Source organism: Ovis aries, chromosome 9 (genome assembly GCF_016772045.2).
Source record: "Ovis aries strain OAR_USU_Benz2616 breed Rambouillet chromosome 9, ARS-UI_Ramb_v3.0, whole genome shotgun sequence".
In the NCBI taxonomy this organism is placed as follows: Eukaryota; Metazoa; Chordata; class Mammalia; order Artiodactyla; family Bovidae; genus Ovis; species Ovis aries.
The window spans coordinates 29,644,842-29,660,725 of record NC_056062.1 but is presented as its reverse complement, the minus strand read 5'-3'; the positions used below and the strand labels follow the sequence as shown (position 1 = coordinate 29,660,725).

Sequence of the window (15,884 nt, the reverse complement as noted above, 5' to 3'; positions counted from 1 at the left end):
AAACCACCTAACACATCCTTCCAGCCTGACCCGGGCCCCGCCCCTGCCCTCACCCCGTGAGGGGAACAAGCTCGCCGCCCACCTCAGGGAGCGTGCAAGGGTCCCTGTTGGGAACAATGGGGAACCACCCCCCAGGGCACCCACAAACCAAGGCTGGAGACCAGGCCCTAAGGGCAGGCCAGGGTGCTGCTTCTGGCACAGGAACGGAACATGCCAAGGGAGACTGCAGCAAAGCAGTCATCAGGCTGGGCTGTGGGCTCCGGGCACACGGCTGGACAGGGCACCCTGGGTGTCCCCACACACTCCAGCCTCCGAGGGACCACAAAGCAGTAAACCAGAATAAAGAAAACCACCTCTTGGGCTTGACGGAGAAGCCCCACTCCTTCTGCAGTGGCCTCTAGCGCCCTCCACTGGCAGCCGACCACCGTGCACACTGGGGAGACGCGCATAAAGGGTCCCACCCATGGTTGCAGGGAGGGCCCTGAAGAGCGCATTTGGAGCTCACAGACCGTGAATGGATCGCCGGCACTCTCATGCAATTGAAAGTATCTCTTACAGTTTACTTGGTTGCTTGACAGAATAATGGCTTCAGTGCTGGCCTCCTTAACCACTCGGAGATGCCAGAATTTCCCTCGCGTGATGTAGATGAAGCTACAGAAAGGCACCAACAAAGGAACAGATGCAGCACATACGAACTTCACTCTCTTCCCAGCTTCATGCTCAGCCCTAAAGACACTCCCTTCTTAAGACACTGAGTGAAGGGAGTACCTGAAAAGTTGGAAACCTCTGTGACAAGAGGTGCCTGTTGGACTTTCCTAGTGGTCCTGTGGTTAAGAATCTACCTGTCAATGCAAGGAACACAGGCTTGATCCCTGGTCCAGGAAGGTCCCACACACCTCAGGGCAACTCAGCCCCATACCACAACTACTGAAGCCGCCACAATAAGAAGCCAGAACCCACGGCAACGATGAGTAGCCCCCACTAGCTGCAACTAGAAAACGCCCATGCACAGCAACGAAGACCCAGCGAGCCAAAAATAATATTAATTTTCTTAAAAAGATGCCTATTGATATGCTTCCTAATTTCAGTGGGGATGATGGGATGGATTCATGAAGCAGAGGCCAAGTGATAGTGGCTTAACTGCCAAGTGCTAGTCGCTCAGTTGCGTCTAACTCTCTGGGACCCCATGGAGGAGGGGTCCCACCAGGCTCCTCTGTCCCTAGAGTTCTCCAGGCCAGAATACTGGAGTGGGTAGCCATTCCCTTTTCCAGGGCATCCTCCCAACCCAGGGATCAAACCCAGGTCTCCCACACTGCAGACAGATTCTTTGCTGTCTGAGCCACCAAGATCACCATTTACAGCTGCAGGCAGCAGAGAAGTATTAAGAGATTCTTAGCTATCAAAGATTATGTTTTCCCCAAGAATGAAACAGATAAGCAGCCTATTAAACATTGCTTGATATATCTAACAGGAAATCTTAACATCTGGTGGCCCAAAACCAGATCTGAGTCATTGTTACTGAACCAAAATCGGGTCCACCACTCGCCTGCATGCAGTCAATCTATCCACACTGGGACAGTACAGTGTTTATTGCAAGGCACCAGGCAAGGAGTCTAGGCAGCTAATGTTCTAAAGGCCTGAGCTCCCCCAGTAGCTTTCAGGGAATGGTTTTTAAAGACAGGGTGAGGGAGAGGGTTGTGGGATATATGATCAGCTTACCCCACAACCCTCTTATCAATCAGGGCATTATTCTGATTGGTTGGTGGTGAGGTAATCAGGAGTAACATCAACCTTCTAGTTCCAACTTGTCTGGGGTTTATGTGCTTGTGGGCAGCATACAGTTAACTCTTCTACTTGCTGGGGCTTTCAGTATCTGCTAAACAGCTCAAAAACTTTGACTCATTGTTATCTATGGCCTCTGATGGGGAGCTAAAGGTCGTACATTTGATAATGGATCCATGATTTGTCTTGCTTGACCGTTTTCCTTTAATTCTGCGTTTTCTCCAATTAAATGTACTCTTTGGAACTGGGGGAGGTCTAGGAAGCTAAAGTTTTTCTACAAATAAGAAGAAAGCAGAGAAAATGATTCTTTCAAAATGACAAAAAAAAAAAAAAAAAAAAAGGCAGCAAGCAGAGGACATGGAAAGGTCTATCCCAGGAAGGCCCCATGGAGTCTTGCTATTACATCACCACAATGGAGAGCCTTGCCTGTCGCCCATTTTCCAAACCTGAACTCATTGCTGGACTTCCCCAGTGGTTCAGATGATAAAGAATGTGCCTGCAATGCAGGTTCTATACCTGGGTTGGGAAGATCCCCTGGAGAAGGGAATGGTAACCCACTGCAGTATTCTTGCCTATCAATTCTTATCCATTGACAGAGGAGCCTGGTGGACTACACAGTCCACAGGATCGCACAAAGTCAGATATGACTGAATGACTAATACACACAGATTCATCACTAGATTCAAAGTCTCTTGTTTTTCTGTTTTTTAAAGTGAAGTATAGTTGATTTACAGAATCATGTTAGTTTCGAGCATACTGTAGCTTCAAGTGTAGGGAATCCTCTCTATAAAGAAGGATCGTGATCTTTCCAACTAAACAAATCTGACAAACGCAGCTGGTGAGTCATCTGTATTTGGCTCCCTATATGAGATACCGGCAATGGAAATTGCCCTGCCCAGGGAACGGCTCTTGGCCTAAATTGGATGCCCTGCTGGGTCTTAGATGATGACATCAGACCAAGTTCCTGCCCCAGACACTAACATAGGCTTTTCTAATTGATCCCTGGAAGGGGAAGTCCTGAGCCCCAGAGCCCTAGGGTCAGGAATTGAGTCTGGACAGGCACGGAAGGTGATGGAAGGGTTAGATTGCTGTTGTTTAGTCATTAAATCATATCTGACTCTTTGTGATCCCAGGGACTGTAGCCCACCAGGCTCCTCTGTCCATGGATTTTCCAGGCAAGAATACTAGAGTGGGTTGTCATTTCCTTCTCCAGGGTTTCTTCCTGACTCAGGGACCGAACCCGTGGCTCCTGCATTGGCAGGTGGGTTCTTTACCGCTGAGCCACCAGAAGGGGTAGATATATTGGCATAATGGCCAGAGTGGCTGGGACAGCTAGCTCACCTGGAGGAGTTAAAGTCTGAAGCAACGTATCCTCACTCTCTTTTTCATTCCCTTCCTTTATCTTACTTCCCCTGATGTAATAGCACAAATGCTTGCACATAAAAGATTTCATCATTCTTCCCTGCTTCTTCACAAAATAGCTATAGAGTCCTTCAAAAGCCACCACAGAACCATAAATAGCAATTGCTCACCTAAGGGATGCCGTTTTGTTTTGGCATCAACCAAATTAAAATGCAATTGAAAAGAAACATGGTTACTGCTGTGATATACTGTGCAAGATAATTACTAAAATTATGCCTGATATAATTTACTAGTATACACCAGAACTATAGGAGTTCCATATAATTTCTAAGATGTGTATATTATTAAATAATAATTGTTTACCTGTACAGTACAAAGTAAGTTTTACCACCACTTATCTGACAATGCTTCCCATGTGATTTAACACACCAAATAAGCCTACTTAGTTTAATATTCCTCTCTATGAGATGGAGAGACACATAATTTTAGGAGTTCCAGGGATCCTTCGGAAAACCTCAAAGTCAGATAGTGGCTAAACCAACTTCATTTAGAATTTGATCTTTTTTGGAAAGTCTGTCCAAATACCAAAAGCATTCCATGCTCCCAAAGCATGGGGCCTGGGTTCAATCCCTGGTCAGGGAACTAGATCCCGCTTGTTGCAACTAAGAGTTTGAATGCTACAACTAAGGATCCCACATGCTGCAAGAGTAAAGATCCTGAGTGAAGCAACCTGGCCCAGCCAAACAAACACATTAAAGAATCCAAGACAGGTACTTCCCCTGGTGATCCACTAGCTAAGACTCTGAGCTCCCAATGCAGGGGCCTGGGGTTCGATCCCTGGTCAGCACTACAGATCCCGAGTGCCCCAACTAAGACTCCTGCTCAGCAAAATTAAATTAAAAAAAAAAATCAAAGACAAGCAAAACACAAACTGCATACATAAAGGCTAGCATCCAAAGAAACAAATAAACTGGTTCACAAATTAGGCAGAAGTCCAACTCTTTTCTCTCTCCAACAGGGTATCCCACTCAAAGACAAAACAAATTGGTTTATTCCAGAGAAAAAGCCCCAAAAGAAGAAATAAAGTTCCCAAGTGTACACACCCTCAGAGAGACTTACGGTTACTGTTTGGAGCCTGTCTGCACCCAAATATTGATTCCTTGCTCCAACTGCCCAGGGCTGGAACAACCAGTGCGGCTTCGGGGAGTTTTGAAGGAAGAGCCTCAGGACAAATGGTCTTGCCAGCTGCTAGGGCCTTACCCCCAAATTCCCCAACTGTCAGCTCGCCATGAATGGCAAGGCAAGCCAGGCCAATAAATGGAGAGAGGAGTTGCTAGGACTAGGAACAGCGACTTTATTCAGAAAGCCACCAAGCCAAGAAGATGGTGGACTCCAAAGATCCATCTTACCTGAGCTAGAATTCAGACTTCTTTTATACTAAAAGGGGAGGGCGTGTAGCCAAACATTTCCGGTTCCGGTTAGCATTCAGAAGGGGCTGTGAAGCCCCTTCTTCTGCCTACACTCCTGCACTGCTGGGCCTGGTCAGGAGACTTCTTGGGAGCTAACCAAAGGTATTTCAGCTTAATGCTCATTACCTGGGAGGCAGGGTTCCCAGAGATGGGCCATGGTATATAATTTAAGCTTATAGGCAACATCCTTGAGGTGATTAACTTGCAATAGGGTACATAGGTTCTGCCCTATTACATCAGATCTTAATTTAATTTGCTATTTGACCTGTTCAGAATGACTGAATTATCAGAAACTTCATGGATGAACATTAGGACGTAGCAGCTGTTGGAAAGGCAGCGTCAGCACAGTCCCTGTCAGGTTATGCCCTGCTGCCTGAACAACCTCCCTAACACCGCGCTCCCCCAGACCCCATCACAGCCGGCCACTTCCCAGCTCTGCAGCCCGACCTGCTCACATGGTGCTCAGCGCCCGTGTGCGGTCTGGCATCTCAACACAGTGCCACCCACTTCCCCACAGTCTCCTAGACCCACCCTTCCTCGCGGCCAAGTGTCAATAACCAGGACCCTCGCCGGGAAACCCTGGGTTCCAGCTACTCCCCCAGAGCACCCCAGGGCTCCCTCACCCTGGGCTGTACACATCCCCGCCACCAACAGGGCTCAAAGCCAGGGCAGGATCCCTGGTGCAGGGCGGGTGGCGGGGTGAGTGCACCTCCTGGGTACCCGGACTCGTAGCGCTAGAGGTGAGAGTGGTTATCTTCTCGAGGGGCTCATCCGGTACCCAGCCCATGGCGTGCTAGTCTGCCTCACGTGGATACCCGCCCCCCAACCGTTTATCTTCATGCCCTGGCCTCCCTTTCAGTCCTCCACCCGGGCCCAGTACGCTGGAGCCCGCAGGGCAACACTCGGTACTTCGGGGAGGCTAGGCCAGCACGCCGGTGGCACGGACGTCCGGGGCTTGCGGGTCTACTCAAGCAAGATCCATCTTTCTAGCAGGAGTGAAAAAAACCGGAGCGAGCAAAAGTATTGTGCCCCGTGTGAGGATCGAACTCACGACCTTCAGATTATGAGACTGACGCGCTACCTACTGCGCTAACGAGGCACCTACGAACAACTTCCGGGAGTAGGATAATGAGGCTGTTGCGGTGGCCCAGTGCGCATGCTCAGAAAATCAACGCTTCATTTTTCTCCGCAGGGTTTCTGACCCAGGACACCGAAGTTCCTGCCCGGGAGTCTGACTTACTTGAACCACCCACGCCTCTCTGGTCTACTTCCACTGAGGGTCTGGTTATCAATCAACAAACACTGCGGCTTATTGGACCTCCGGCGCTGAGTAGGGGAGACCCTGGGCCGCGAGATTCTTCCTACTCTTGTAAACTCTTCTTTTTGTTGCGTGCTTACAAAGCGTTTGCACAGTCGTGATCTCGTGAAACACTTCTTGGTGTTCCTGGCCCGGTGCTGCGTGCTGTGATCACAGAGATATCCCCAGCCTCAATCAGTTGGAGTGGGGGCCCACAAGCATAATGATTTGAAAACACAACACACGTACACTATTCCGGCCTCACCACAAACCCCCGATCTAGCCTGGTGCCCAGTCCCTTTTGACGCCCCAAGTTTCCACCGCTGCTCGGAGCTCGGCGGCTGAAACCACCCTTCTTAGAAGCGCCCACAGCACTGGAAACGACACCTCGAGCCGCAGCCTCGGCATCTTGGAAGCCCTCTCCTCTCCTTTACCCCAAGCCCTTTATGTTAATTATCAGCTTATTTAAATACATTCATTGTTAAAGGCCGCTTTCTGTCACTGTTATAAATGGGAAACGGGGGCTTATTTTTCTCCTAATACACAATAAAATAAATATTAAAATAAAAAACTCTTCCATGTACTGTCCAAAACCATCTAGAGGGAAGCACACTTCAGATCTATTTCCCTGTGTGTAAATTTTACCTTTAAAAATGTATTCTAAGACTGAACTGCAGCCAACGACAGGCTAACAGAAGGGCTTTGCAGGAGTGATTACTTAAGATTCCAAGTTTGAAGTGTTTCAAAAGATAAGACCATTTGATGGACCGACGAGCCTAAGGACAGAGGTGGAGAAAGCGAAAGGCCGCAAGAGTCGTAAGCTGTTAACGTAGATCTGGGTGATGGGTATATGAATATTCACTGGATAATTCTTTCAATGTTTCTGTTTATCTGAAAATTTTTCATTATGAAGTGTTGGAGAAGAAGTTTTAAATCCCCCAGAACTGGGGAATGTTAAGGGGAAAACTGGTAATATGAGTGTAAGGAGGTGGCAAAAAATAATATTAAGAGTAGGCATCCGAATTCCCGGAAGCTGGGGAAGAGAACACTGGGGGCGGAGGGCTGCGGCGGGGGGCGGAGGGTGCGGCGGGGGATGGATCTCGCTACATTTGAAGAAGCGACCCCTGGGAGTATGGTCAGCGCCACGAAGGGTGGGCTTCTTAGAGCCTTATCTTGTCTCCACAGGGGGAGCTGCGCATGGAGTAGGTTGTCTGGATCCCAGACCTCGTGGGCTGGATGTACCTTGGATAACTTGTAACTTGGATACCCAGTCCTGGCGATGCTTTCCCCACATCACGGTCCCCGTTGGGAAACTCACAATCTCCCAATCCTGGAGGAGGCTCTTCCCCCCCGCCCCCCGCGAGAACCCGACAGAGCGGAGGGTGCTCGCCCTGGGTTTGGAGAACAGAGAACCAGGCAGAAGGCCAAATGAGAGACCCCGCCCCCAACACACACACACACACACACACACACACACACACACACCGCCCCCAACACACACACACTTGCCTAGTGACCCTGGGGGAGGATGGGGGGGTGGGGTGAGAAAGAGGGGAGGCATGAACCCGGGGGTGGGGTCCGGGGCTCTCGGAGCGAGCCCTTCCCACCTCGAGGCCTTTACTAGGACTGCTCCCTCCGCCTGACACGGCTTTCCCCTCACCAGGCCCTTTTTCTGTGCGGACATCTCCTCTCCCTTCTTCAGCCAGGTGAATAGTCACCTACTGTGAGCAACCTGATCCCCATTTTCCTCCCAGGATCGCTTCTTTTTCCCCTACCTCCCCCCACTAAACTCGGCGGAGTCGAGGTTCCCTCCTCTGCTAGAAGCTTTCCCGAGGGCGGCTCTTTAACTCTGGGAACAACCTGGAGGGGTCAGTATCGTTATTGCCCTACGCGTACTGATGCGCAAACTCACAAACAGGTCAACTCGGACCTGCCGCTTGTAGCTAAGGGAGGCAGAATTTCATCTCACAGCTCTCACCAGCGCTTCCCCCGCCCATAGCAGCAGTTTTCAGAAGTGTTTCCTCGCGTGCACCTTCTAAAATAATCTTGAAAAGCATCTACATACTTCCTCTATTAATGCTAAATTGATATCTAAACGTTGTTGTTGTAAATTCAGTTTCAAAGGATGTAACTTCCACTAAATGGTATATGCCGATTTTCTAAAAATGTAACTGCGTGTCAGATTTTTTGTTTTTAAACAGGCGTCCAATGAAATTGAAATACCTTAGGGATCCCATACAAACCATAATCTATTTTAAATACACGTGAATAAGCTCTTCTTTAATATTTGTTGTTTACATTTATTCCAGTAGTCAAAACTGTGGTTTTTCCAGTAGTCTTTTATGGATGTGAGAGTTGGACTATAAAGAAAGCTGAGCACCAAAGAATTGATGCTTTTGAACTGTGGTGTTGGAGAAGATTCTTAAGAGTCCCTTGGACTTCAAGATCAAACCAGTCAATCCTAAAGGAAATAATCCTGAATATTCATTGGAAGGACTGATGCTGAAGCTAAAGCTCCAATACTTTGGCCACCTATGCAAAGAACTGATTCACTGGAAAAGCCCCTGATGCTGGGAAAGATTGAAGGCAGGAGAGCGGGATGACACAGGATGAGACGGTTGAATGGCATCTCCAACCTGATGGACATGAGTTTGAGCAAGCTCTGGGAGTTGGTGACAGACAGGGAAGCCTGGCATGCTGCAGTCCATGGGGTCGCAAAGAGTCAGACAGGACTGAACTGAACTTACATTTATTTTCACCCCAGAACTCATATTTCCATTCTACTCCTACCCCTAGAATGGTATTTTCATATAATACATAGTTTATGTTAGAACGTCTGTTATTGAGAACACTAACATGCCTCTTAACAACAAAAATAGGTACATACATTGAAAATTTTGTTTCCTTTGTGGCTCTAAGTCTCTGTGTCATATTTTTTCTTAATTGGCATCATTAATATTACTACACAATCAAAAATCATAAATATTTATGGATTTGAAAAATAAGTATTAAATGGAAAATCTGAAACAAATATCCATGAGATGGATGCAGCTTTTTAATCTCATTTAATTCATGTCTGTTTGGATGGCCGTTTCCTTTTTCTAGAATGAGAAAATGAGCATTAATTCTCTTCCTATTTTTTATATTTACAGGTATAAATGTTGAGACACTGTTAACATGAAGACATGAAAAATGATGGGAAGACTTTTGTGTTGACACTAAAATTCAATTCCTTAAACAGCTTCAAGTTATATTCTGAACAATCACCTCTCCTGAATCTATCGTCTTGGTTATGTATGTCCTCTCAAGTTTTGATGTAGAAGCTGAAGTGGTCAGTCATTAGAGTCCACGTATTCCACTTTTAAACCTATGTTTTGAATTGAACATTCCTTTTATTTGCAGCCCTGGAGTTTTCTCACCTCCAATAAAATCCTGAAGGTGGAGGAAGACCAGATGTGGAGGAGAGACAGGAAGGAAGCCTTAGCCTGACCACTGACAGCAGCTCTTTACCCAGCTGATCAGTTTTTGAACATCATCACATCGTACTCCTGAGGTACGCGTCCAGGCATTTGATGAGGCTTAGATTTGATCTGACAGGCAGCAGAGGCTGTTTAAACCTATTTTACAGGTATGTGTGTGTGTGTCGGCTGAGAGGCAAGCTCAGGGCTGGCTAAGCAGAATAACTGACTGGAAACATGTTACAAATTATTCTTTCCCTATGACCTGGATAGATCCGGGCAGGGCAACCACCTGGAAAGCCAGGAGACAATCCAGGCCTGGGGAAATAGAAACACATCCAGGGAACGGCTGCAGAGACCTCAGGGAGGGAGCCAAGTGGAGACACAGCCCACAGGATCTTCCAGGACTTGTCTCTGGTTTACTACCAGGAATAGAGAAGGTAAATGTCACTCCAGATTCAGAGAAGCCATGCCCAGAAATATCCTGGTGCCACCACTGGGCAGGAAAACAGGAAAGATGGGCCTGTTTGTGGGGAACCAAATAAATTCTGATTTTGCATAATTTTCATTACATAAATACCCCATGCTCATTATAAATCACACTCACACATAGTGTATCAGTCAGCTATTGCTGCGCTAGTGCTGCTTAACAAACTATCCAAAACTTAATGACTTAAACGATGTGGTTTTCTTTTTAAATAGCTTTAATGAAATATAATTCATCTACCATACAATTTGGGACTTCCCACATGGAGCTAGTTGTAAAGAACCCCCTGCCAGTGTGGGAGGGGGGATAAGAGACGTGGGATTGATCCCTAGGTCAGGAAAATCCCCTGGAGGAGGAAAAGGCAGCCCACTCCAGTATTGCCTGGAGAATTACATGGACAGAGGAGCCTGGTGGGTTACAGTCCAAAGGGTGGCAAAGAGTCAGACTAGACTGAATGACTGCACGACAAGAGGCTGGGTGAGGAGAAGGATTACTGGGGAAGGAAGGAGGCCGGAGAGAAGGGGCCGGTTTGGGGTGGAGGTTCTCTGGGAGGAGGCAGAGGTTTCCCAGGCCTGGCCCCTTCCCAGCCAGGGCTCCATGACGCGGCAGGACTTGGCTGCGGGCCCACAGGTCTCATCTGGTTATTCCGGCTCTGATAAGCCAGAAGCCAGGGTGCAGCTAGCTGGGCAAGGGCAGGGAGGCTGAGAGAGGCTGAGTGCAGGGCGGGAGGAGGAAGTTTTCCTCAGACACGCCCTGCAGGGCGCAGCCAGCTCGTCTCTGTCGTCTGGTCCGGGCAGCACAGGGCCATGGCCCTTCCAGCTCCAGCTTTGACTGGACGCGTGGACAGCGCTGTGTGAGTCAGCCTGTTGCTGGAAGCATCTGAGAGTCATTGCTCTGAGCCACGCTGACACAGCAGCCAGGAGGAGGAAGGCCTCGCCCCTGACAACTGGGTGTTCCCCGAGGGCCTCTGTTCTTTCCACACTGAGGCCAGTGGCCGCAGTTTTCTCTGTGTCCTGCTTAACAGCTTCTATGGATCCCACTGTCCAAGGGATAAAGGAGGAGGTCCTCTTGTCCCTTCCCCCATCCCTTCTTCCCCACCCCTCGCAGGTCTGACCTCTGGAGCTCAAGTCTTACCCACCCCCTGCCCCCCCACCACCCCGCCTCCCTCAACCCCCAGCACACACTCAGTGTCTGTACCCCCAGGGCACCCATTCCCTCCCACCTCCCCCAGCTAATTCCACCAACCTGTGGTGACCTCAGAAAGGCTTCCTGACCCCAGGCTAGGTCAGCCTCCCTGCTCTGTATTCGCTAGCTCCCGTGACCTTAACATTCATCCCAATTCAATGTCCTGACTCTCCTTTGCTGTCCTTCCCTCTGGACTGTAGGCAAGGCCATAGCAGAGGTCATGCTCTAAGCTGTGCTGAGCCCAGAATGGGCCCCTGAGCATTTGATGACGACATAAAAGGCTTCTCACATTCTACTGTACCGGCTTCTCTCTCCTTGAGGGCAGACGCCTCCGTGGATTCGTTTCTAGATCTCCAAATTTTAGTCCGATCAAAGACCTAGTTCCTAGTTCCAAAGACGTGCAGGTTCTGATTTCAGTAACTGAGCAGGCCTTTCCATGACCTGGCTGGAAACACATTCAGAGCCGTCTCCCATGCCGCATATCCAGGGTGGGGAGGACAGCAAGGTCCCCTAGCCAGAGGACAGGAGAGGGTTACAGCATTCACCTCTCAGGGCCCTCCACTCCGCATTCTGACAGGTGAGGTGTGGTGCTAGGTGTGGTCCCAGCAGCCCTGGGGCCACAAGGAGCTAAGCCTACCGCTTCCAGGTTCAGCCCTGGAACAGGGCAGTGGTTTTGCCCACAGTTCCAACAGGTGTAATGGCAATGGCAGAGGTCATGGTGTATGTCTTGGCACCCCCAGTTATGTCAGGGTGCAGAGCCATGGGGCCACCTTCATCACAGTGCTAATGGGTGTCATGAGTCTGACCTGAAGTAGTCAGGCATCCAGGACCTAGGCTTCTTACACTTTAATCCTTTCAAATCATATCTCTAACATTGCTTCCTGCACCTGTATTTCAAACATAGTATTTGTGCCTGAAATTGCACAACCACATTGTGGCAAAATTACGGTATTTGGCTCATAATTTAAAGCTTAGAGACTTCGACTAATTTAGGTGACAATCTGATGGCCAAAGGGTGAAAGTCTGATTACAAGGGGGCATTTTCTGAGAGTGCAGCTTTTATTGCAGGGCCCCAAGCAAGGAGCCCAGATAGCTAGTGGTTGTAAGACCCAAACTCCGCAGTGACTTTCAGGAAAAGGTTTTAAAAAACAGAATAGGGGAGAAGGGTTGTGGGGTGTGTGATCAGCTTGCAGAGATTTTTCTGATTGGTTGGTGGTGAGGTAATCTGGAGTCAACATCATCAACTTTCTGTTTCCAGCTGGTCTGGGGTCTACGTGCGTGTGGGCATCATACAGTTAACTCTTCTACCTGATGGGGCTTTCAGTATCTGCTAAAGGGCTCCAAGGACATGGCGCATAATATTATCTATAGCCCTTGAGGAGGCGTTAGATGTCCTTGACTTTGTTCAATGGCTAAACTGTGATTTTGTCTTGCTTCACTGTTTTCCTTTGCTTTGCCTTTTATCACTTTCCAGGTTAAATTTATTCTTTGGAACTTGAGGAAGGCCTAGGAAGCTACAGATTTTCCGTAAACAAGAGGCAGGTGGAGGACATGGGGAGGTCTGTCTCAGGAAGGCCACACAGGGTCCTGCTTGGCTACAGTTGTACAACTATATGTTGTTGTTTAGTTGCCAAGTTGTGTCTCATTCCTCTGCAACTCCAAGGACTGTGGTCCACCAGGCTTCTCTGTCCATGAGATTCTCTCAGCAAGAATACTGGAGAAGGTTGCCATTTTCTTCTCCAGGGGATTTTCTCGACCATTTCCTTTGACCAGGGATCGAACCCAGGTCTCCTGCATTGGCAGGCAGATTCTTTACCACTGAGCCACCAGGGAAGTCCAAAACACTGGACACATTCCTCAAAACTCATAAAGCTGTGTAGTAACAAGGGTATATTTTATTGCATCTAAGGTATACCTTAATTTTTTAAAAAGCTTCTGCAAATGTATTAGCCAAAAAACAATGGGCGCTCTTGTGGTTCTTATGCATGTCTGAATTCTTGGGCCAGGGGTCGGGAACTCAAAAGTAGGAGATGTGAGGGAACGAAGGGCTTCGCTGCCGTGTTGCTGCTGTTCAGTCTGTAACTCCTGTCCAACTCTTTGTGACCCCATGAACTGTGGGCCCCTGGGAATTAAATTGTGGCTTTGCTGGGCACCAAGGATGGGAGACTGATGGGAGGCTGTTGGGAGGCTAATCCCGTGAAAGGCAGTGGTGGAAGGACCTGGAGAGGGGTGGGGTTTACGGGAACTGTCTGGACACCCTGTCCCATTTCTGCTCCCACCCTAGGCCCTGGCCTGCCACAGAAGCAGCAGCTGCTCGAGCTCCTTGCCTGCCTGGGCTGAGCTGATGATATGCAGCATGGACTGATTGGTGTTGACAGGGAGCTATTTACCCGTCTAATTAATTATGCCAACTAATTTTCAACTTAATTGCACTTCTTGGGTCACTGGGTAATGAGACTGTACAAATTTCATGCTGATGCAGGCCTTGATGGGAAGGTGGCAGGGGGAGGGTGGCGGCTGCCCCTCAAGTCAAACAGATACCCTGTCCCTCCAGGTTCCTGGGCCCAGAGCCCAGGCCCTCAGCCCCTGAGCCACCCCACAGAAAGCTCTGGATTCCTGCTTGAGTAGCTTCGGCCTGTGTAAGCTGGCCTCTGCCCTGGGAGCCCTGAGCCATTTATTCACCCAACAAGCATTGATTAAATGCCTACTCCGTGCCAGCCCCAAAGTGGGAGAGGTGCTGGGGTGCCAGGAAGCTAAGTCATGTCTTGCTGGTCCCCCATCCCCCTCCTCAAATTGCTCACAGTAGGAAGGAGGAGATTTTCATTTACACCCACAGTTACCAGAATTTGGGTGCCGATAAAAGAAAGGTCTTCGGAGACAAACCCAATCCAGGCTTTGCCGCTGGGCCCTTGAGGAATTTCCTTAACCTTCCTAAGAGGAAACAGCAACCCACTCCGATATCCTTGCCTGGAGAATCCCATGGACAGAGGAACCTGGCGGGCTACTGTCCACGGGGTTGCGAAGAGTTGGACACTACTGAATGACTAACAACCACCCAATGCCTCAGTTTTACAAACACATTGCAGGGCTGCGGCAGGATGCAGTATGTCATACAATATCAACCATATCCTAGAGAATAGACGCGCTATCTTAGGCTGAAGAATGGAGCAGAAACTGGGCAAGGCTGGACCACTCATATCACACATGTCTTCTCTCTTAGATCTCACACCTTCTGAGGTTCATCCCTTGAAAAAGGCAGAGGGTGCTGTGGTTGCCACGGGGACCAGACCACCCACCTGTGGCTCCTGGCACTGCCGCCTTCCAGTCAGATGACCTTGTTAGTCAGGTAACTTCTGTGCTTCAGTTTCCTTCATCCATGAAACAGAAATGGTCACAGCACTTACTCACAGGGCTGCTGTGACGACCGAATGAGTTAACACACGCAAAGCACGTAGAATAGCACCTAGTACTTAGGACATGTTCCCTGAGTGTTCTGTGATTACATGGACAGAAAAGTCAAGTCCAGGGGGCCCTCTGAGTTACCTCCCCAGGGTCACATATGGTCACAGGCATAGTCTGAACCCAGCTGGGCCTGATTCCTAAGGCATGGAAGATTTTTGCCTTTGCACCACTCAAGGAATTAAGCGTCATGGGAAGATGAAGCAGTGTACCTATCATTAGTACAAGAGGCAAGTTCTGGAAGCACCCTGCTGGCTCAGAGGAGAAGCAGTTAAGAACTGTCAGCAAAGGCTCCCTCCCATGGATGGGACTTTGGAAGACCTTGAACACTGAGAAGGATTTGAATCAACCATGATGGTGGAAGCAAGGACTTCCCGCTGAGGGAGTGGGCTGAGCAAAGTGGCAGGGGATGGATCTCCCACATGGGTGAGGGCTCTAGACCAGGGTTCCTCAGCCTTAGCAGTATTTTTTTTTTTTAGACTTCTTTCAGGTGGATCATTTTTAAAGTCTTTATTGAATTTGTCACAATATTGCTTTTATGTTTTGTTTTATTGGCCATGCTTTGGTTTTATGTTTTGTTTTTTGGCCATGAGGCAGGTGGGATCTTAGCGCCCAGACCAGGGATTGAACCCACGGCCCCTGCATTGGAAGGCGAAGTCTTAATCACTGGACTGGCAGGGAAGTCCCTGGCCTTCTCCCTTATACACTTTCTGGAACTGAAAAGAAGATTTGGATTGTTCTGAGTGGAAAAGGGCAGGGGAAGGGGAGGGAGGGTGAAGCTTGGCAGAAAGCACACGGACTTTGGAGGGACTGTGCCAGGGACTCACTAGCTGGGGAAGTCACTCCGCTTCTCTGAACCTTGCCTTTCATGTCTGTGAAGTGAGGCCTGATCCTCTGAGTGTCCCTTAGCATCGACAGCCAGTGGGCAGGGAGGACTCGACGACAGCCAAGTGAAGGATGTCCACACCCATCACAGACATGCAGGGTCTCCAGCACCAGGCTCAGGACTCAGTACTTGGTGCTCGGTAATTGAGAGCTTCTGAGCCTCGCAGTGAATCAGCTCAAATCCCGTGGATTATCATCCCCTCACCGGACTGGGGACTGGACTCAGTGACACAGACTGGAGAATAGGCTGAGGACCCAGAGGAGATGGGGAGGAGGGGAGGTTTGAGGAGAACATGAGCAAGAGGTGAAGTCCACTTGCACGAGCAGGATCTGGAGGAAGGGCGAAAGTGTGGAGTCCAGGTGTTCCCACGTGTGTGCTAAATCAATTCAGTCGTGTCCGACTCTTTGTGACCCCATGGACTGTAGCCCTCCAGGCTCCTTTGTCCATGAGGATTCTCCAGGCAAGAATACTGCAGCGCGTTTCCATGCCCTCCTCCAGG

At 49.1% G+C, this 15,884-nt stretch overlaps 1 non-coding gene across 1 annotated transcript; it reads right to left on the bottom strand.

Moving 5' to 3' along the window:
- Positions 1–5,639: 5,639 nt before the first annotated feature.
- Positions 5,640–5,712, bottom strand: TRNAM-CAU (transfer RNA methionine (anticodon CAU)). The gene has a single exon. It is a non-coding gene; the product is annotated as a tRNA-Met (tRNA).
- Between the last annotated feature and the right edge of the window lie 10,172 nt (positions 5,713–15,884).